Source organism: Rana temporaria, chromosome 7, assembly GCF_905171775.1.
Source record: "Rana temporaria chromosome 7, aRanTem1.1, whole genome shotgun sequence".
In the NCBI taxonomy this organism is placed as follows: Eukaryota; Metazoa; Chordata; class Amphibia; order Anura; family Ranidae; genus Rana; species Rana temporaria.
In genome coordinates this window covers 177,152,538-177,159,099 of record NC_053495.1, presented here as the reverse complement: position 1 = coordinate 177,159,099, position 6,562 = coordinate 177,152,538, and positions in this window count along the sequence as shown.

The following is a 6,562-nucleotide window of genomic DNA, read 5'->3' as shown; positions in this document are numbered from 1 at the left end:
AAACGTCATTTAAAATGATCGAGTGTGGGCTTCACATCGTTTTTCGGCTTCTGAAATATGACAAAAAAAAAAATTCGAACATGCTGCATTTTTTAACGTTGTTTTAAAAAAAATTGTTTTTCGGGTTGTAAAAAATTATCGGGTGTGGGCAAAAACAAAGTTTTAAACCTGCGCATGCCCAGAAACAAGTTATGAGACGGGAGCGCTCGTTCAGGTAAAACTATCATTCATAATGGAGTAAGCACATTCATCGCGCTGTAAGAGACAAAAATGCGCAAATCGTCTTTTACTAACACGGAATCAGCTAAAAGCAGCCCAAAGGCGAATAGAACTTCCCCTTTAGAGTGCCGTCGTACGTGTTTTACATCACCGCGCTTTGTTCATCATTTTGCAAAAACGATGGTGTGTGGGCAACATCGTTTTTAATGATGAAGTTGGAAAAATTATGAAGTTGGAAGTTTGGACATGCTGAAAAACAACGTTTTTTTTTTTTATGCCGAAAAACGATTGTGTGTACGCGGCATAAGCTTAAAACAAAAACATATTTTTTTATAGGATAGTTTACATTTGCATGTATCACTTGTCTTTACATCTGCATGTTACAGAGTGCGCATTGTTTCCCTACAAATCGTTTAATGAAACTGTGACTTCCGAAATTGTTTTTAATAAACACAAAACTAAACATAAATAAAATAATAGCATTCAATTCTAATATGTTTTATGATTTAGGTAACAAAAACAAGCAGCGATGTTTGCAAAGGGAGAAGAAAATGCGTGTTATCCCCAAGTAACCCAGACATTTGCATTCGAAATTTCAGTTTTGTTGGTGGAAAGTGAGATGAAACAAACAATTACAGCTTATTACTGTGCTGATTTGTTCTTCGTGAAAGTATAATTATCCCAGCAGCTCCCAGCAGAAAGAATTTCTCTAAACCTGGCTACATATGCGGAATGGTAACCGGCTGTTTAGACTAGTTAATGCGGAACTTTAGCCGGCCCCTCTTGGCAAGGAATTATTAGAAGGTGGATGAATTACTTGTAAAGGAAAACTTTAGTGTATGGGTAGCGAGTGAAAATGTTTAATTATTAATCCAGATAAGATTATCCAGACATACATTTTATTGATTTGCTTTTCCCATGGTTGCTGGCTTCAAGATATTAGTTCAGTGTAAAGCCTCGTACACACAATCGGACGTTGTCCGTGAACTTGGTCTGCATACACACGACGGGAAATTTTCAGCCAACTTTCACCACATCACGTGTTTTTTTCAGCCCTTTACCGCCACCCTTTGGGCAACTTTTGCTATTGTTGTCTGATCTTTAGCATTGGTTCTGAGCATGCGTGTTTGTACTTTGGACTTTAGTCAGATGGACTTGTGTACACATGATTGGATTAGCCGAAATTGTTGCCGAAAAGTTTGAGAGCATTCACAGCGAACATTTGACCGATAAAAAAAAAAAAAACAATTGTCAGATGGAGCGTACACATGGTCGGATTGTCCGATAAAACAGGTCCGTCGGACATTTGTTGTCAAAAAGTCTGATCGTGTGTATGGGCCTTTAGGTGATCGACCCATAGTTATGGTTGTTATCAAGGAAAGTCTATAGAATGATCAGCATGAGCAGCAAAGAACAATTGCTAACTTTGCAATATGAAACAGGAGGCACCCCACACACGTGCAAATGTGGGTTTCCCCAGTGTACATTAGAAAGCGTTTTGGGTGTGTGTTATCAGTGCAGTGATGTTCAGTAGCGCACCATTTGCAGTATCAGGTACATGGAGGGGCGGTGGCATTTAGTCCATGGAATGGTACTGCAAATGCTTTTTTTCTGGGCCTACAGATGCGGTGTAAAAAAAGGTTTAAGCCATGTTCCTCTGTACTGCCTACTAACACACAAGGTCAGGGTTTCTCAACCAGGGTTCCATGGAACCCTAAATTTCCTCCTGAGGTTAATATACAAAGAAAAAGAGCCGCTACTCCAGGTGTATGCTGATAACCTGAGGTGGAATACCTTGTAGAGTGCCATCCCCGGCCCGCCTCCGTGGAAAACTTGTAAGAAAAGAAATGGCTGCACATCCAGGAATTCCGATTTGCCTTTTATTGTTCAAAGTGATAACACCAAAGACACCAACACGAGGTCACGTAGACGCGTTTCACACAAACATCTTGTGCTTAATCATTAGGTAATCATAATTAGGGTTGTCCCGATACCGATACCAGTATCGGGACCGATACCGAGTATTTGCGGGAGTACTTGTACTCCCGCAAATACCCCCGATACCTAAATAGAATACTTGATACGGCCACCCACCCCCCCCCGCCGCCGCGAATGCCGCAACAACGCCGCCGCCGCATGGGTTAAACAGCGTGTGGGGAATATCACAGCTTTCATTTGAATAGCTGTAGTATTCCCGCTGCGCCGCGTATAGACACTCCCCCTTGCTCAGGATCTGTCCAATCCCAAGCAAGGGGGAGTGTCTATATGGGGCGCAGCGGGAATACTACAGCTATTCAAATGAAAGCTGTGATGTTCCCCGCACGCTGTTTAACCCATGAGGCGGCGGCATCAAGGTATGGGGGCACATGGCTGGATATAGGGGGGGACATGGCTGGATATAGGGGGGACATGGCTGCATATAGGGGGGGACATGGCTGCATATAGGGGGGACATGGCTGGATTTATGGGGGACATGGCTGCATATAGGGGGGACATGGCTGCATGTAGGGGGGACATGGCTGCATATGTGGGGGGACATGGCTGCATATGTGGGGGGACATGGCTGCATATGTGGGGGGACATGGCTGCATATGTGGGGGGACATGGCTGCATATACGGGGGACATTGCTGCATATGTGGGGGGACATTGCTGCATTTGTGAGGGGACATGGCTGCATATGTGGGGCGACATGGCTGCATATGTGGGGGACATGGCTGCATATGTGGGGGGACATGGCTGCATATGTGGGGGGACATGGCTGCATATGTGGGGGGACATGGCTGCATTTGTGGGGGGACATGGCTGCATTTGGGGACACATTTAAAAAAAGTATCGGTATTCGGTATCGGCGAGTACTTGAAAAAAAGTATCGGTACTTGTACTCGGTCCTAAAAAAGTGGTATCGGGACAACCCTAATCATAATGATTACGCACAAGATGTTTGTATGAGGCCGAGTACTCACGGCAGGACATGTCCGATGAAAACGGTCTGCAGACCGTTTCCATCGGACATGTCTGGCCGGGGACTGCCCGGGGACTTCTGTTCGATGGCTATACACACCATCGAACAGAAGACCGCGCGTAAACAATACGCGGGGCGTGTCCGCGGTGTCGACGCGTCGATGACGCGGTGTCGCCGCGACAATGACGCGCCGGCGTGGGCGGCCTGCCTTGAAAATGCTTCCACGCATGCGTCGAAGTCATTCGACGCATGCGAAGGATGCGGGCGGCAGGACATGTACGGTAGGTCTGTACAGACGACCGTACATGTCCGGGCGGACAGGTTTCCAGCGGACTGTTTTAAAGCAAGTCCGGGAAACAGTTGTCTGCTCAGAAACGGTCTGTCAGACAATTGTTTGCTGGAATCCTGTCCGCGCGGCTGTACACACGACGGAACATGTCTGCTGAAATTGGTCTGCCGACCAGTTTCAGCAGACATGTTTGGTCGTGAGTACGGGGCCTTAAATGCGTCTACGTGACCTCATGTTGTTGTCTTTGGTGTTATCACTTTGAACAATAAAAGGCAAAACGGAATTCCTGGATGTGCAGCCATTTCTTTTCTTACAAACTTCCACCTGAGTTTGCTAGAGCAATGAGTAATTTCTTCCTCTAAAAAAAATTCCCATTGACACCATTGATGTATTTAGTGATCTGTAAGGGGGTAATTCTTCCCAATGACCACAAGTGAAAGGAGCATTTTTCCCACTGACCATCACACTAATATATCATGAGTTAAGATATAGAAATTTGTATTAGGGGTTCCCTGTGACCGTAAAATAATTTCAAGGATTCCTCTATGTTGAAAGTTTGAGAAAGGCTGCACTATGTAATTAAAACAATAGCAGGCGAATGGGACAGTAAACACAAGCACGTAAGATTCGCTTTACGTAGTGCCAAGAATTTTAGGGCAGGTTATATTCTCTAGATTTTGCCGCAAGCTTCTGCCTCTTTTGAAGATCATTGCAACCTGCCAAAAAAGTGTCTATAGTGTTTTCTGATGCATTCGGCATATATTTATGAAGTGTTCACAGCATTCACTTCCCCTGAAAAAAACTGAATACCAGAGGTGGCATTTTGGTAGAATTTATTAAGGCACCACGTGCCTTGAATGCACGGTAATGCCATCACCAAGTTACCCCACTTCTGTCATCTTGTCGCAATGCTATGTGAAAGAGGCGAAAGAGTGTGTGGACTAAAAGAATAAAAACATAGAAGACTGACCTCAGAAAGAGACCAAGTTGTCCATCAAGTCCACCATTTTATTTTTTATTTATTTTCAGCAGTATATAGTACGGAAGTTTATCCCTAGCAAATACCTCTGCTGGAAATTTGTTTCAAACATCTACTACTTTTTCTGCTAAAGAATATTTTCTAACATAACTCTTCAATCTGGCTACTGGCTACCAGCACTACAAGCTTTAAACAGTTTCTAAGCCTTCCGACCTTTTATTTGAAAAAAAAAAATTCCTTTGTGGTGTCATCAACTGAGAGATTTCCCATCACCTCCTGTCTTGATGACCACCATCGCTGGGACAGGAAGAAATGGGAAGTCAGTTGGCAATTGGCGTTTGTTAGCATCAAGTGGGTTTTGTATTCTCATACAGGTCTATGGGAATGCATAAAACCACTTAAGGAAACTGTTTTTCTTTTTTTCCTTACCTGCAAAGTAAAGGCATAATGTGCTGGCGTGCATCGCATACGAGCACAATATGTGACACTTAACTACAAACTAAGCCCTCGTCGTCCCCGGAGGACGGAGCATCCATTTTCGCCTGTCTTCCTTCCGGGTCCTGTCTTCCTTCCAGGCTGTGTGACTGCCTGGAAACCCGTGACTACACTCCTGCGCATGTGAGTGGGAGCTGCCGGTCAGGGCACGGAGTGCATGCGCCGATTACATCATTGGCACAATATACAATAAGTATTTCCTAAACGATAAAAGTTTAGAAGATATTTACAGTACCTATAGGTAAGCCTTTTTATAGGTTTACCTATATGTACAAACATTAGAAGGAAGTTTAATTCCTCTCTAAAGCAGGTAAAATGCAAGTCAGAAGCAGGTCAACGGCTTAGTCAATTAATTCTCAATGATCTCAGAAGCATGAAAACAAAAAAGGATCCATTGAGGTTGAACTTTCAAGGCAGATTGGACCAAACCATTTGTATAAAAAATCTTTATTTTATTTGTACCTAAATACAAAAAAAGATTAACATTGACGAAAGACAGAAATTCAGTTAAAAACATGCATTTCATTATGTGCAAAGTGCAGCCAAAAACAGCCGGATACTTTGAAGGTATTTGTTACATGATATCAATTAAGCTCTTTTGCGTCAACGCATTTCGCTGATCCGCTTCCTCAGGACACACAAAGGGGAAAACACTGTATAAATGAAAAAAGACATCAATATATCTGTTACCTATGAAAAACAATATTCATTGTAAATAGATCATAAACAAAGTAACCGATTACATTTACAGTACCTTGAAAAAGTATCCATACCTCTTTAACGTTTCCACATGTTCTCATGTTACAACCAAAGAGGTATGAATTATTATTATTATAATTATTAGAGAACCATAGTGAACAAACAGCATCATGGAGACCAAGGAACACACCAGGCAGGTCAAGGATAACGTTGTGGAGAAGTTTAAAGCAGAGTTAGGTTATAAAAAAATATCCCAAGCTTTGAACATCTCACATAGCACTGTTTAATCCATCATTCAAAAATGGAAAGAGTATGGCACAACTACAAGCCTACCAAGACATGTCCATCCACCTAAACTGACAGGCCGGGCAAGGAGAACATTAATCAGAGAAGCAGCCAAGAGGCCCATGGTAACTCTGGAGGAGCTGCAGAGATCCACAGCTCAGGTGGGAGAATCTGTCCACAGGACAACTATTAGTCGTGCGCTCCACAAATCTGCCCTTTATGGAAGAGTGGCAGGAAGAAAGCCATTGTTGAAAGAAAGCCATAAGAAGTCCCATTTGCAGTTTGTGAGAAGCCAAGACAAACATGTGGAAAAAGGTGCTTTGGTCAAATGAGATCAAAATGTTACGTTCTGTTCCAAAAGCAAAACACTATGTGTGGTGGAAAACTAACACTGTGCATCACCCTGAACACACCATCCCCCACTGTGAAACATGATGGTGGCAACATCATGTTGTGGGGTTTCTTTTCTTCAGCAGGAACAGGGAAGCTGATCAGAGTTGATGGAAAGATGAATGAAGCCAAATGCAGAGCAATCTTACAAGAAAACCTGTTAAAGTCTGCAAAAGACTTGAGACGGGCAGAGGTTCACCTTCTAGCAGGACAACAAGCCTAAATATACAGCCAGAGCTACAA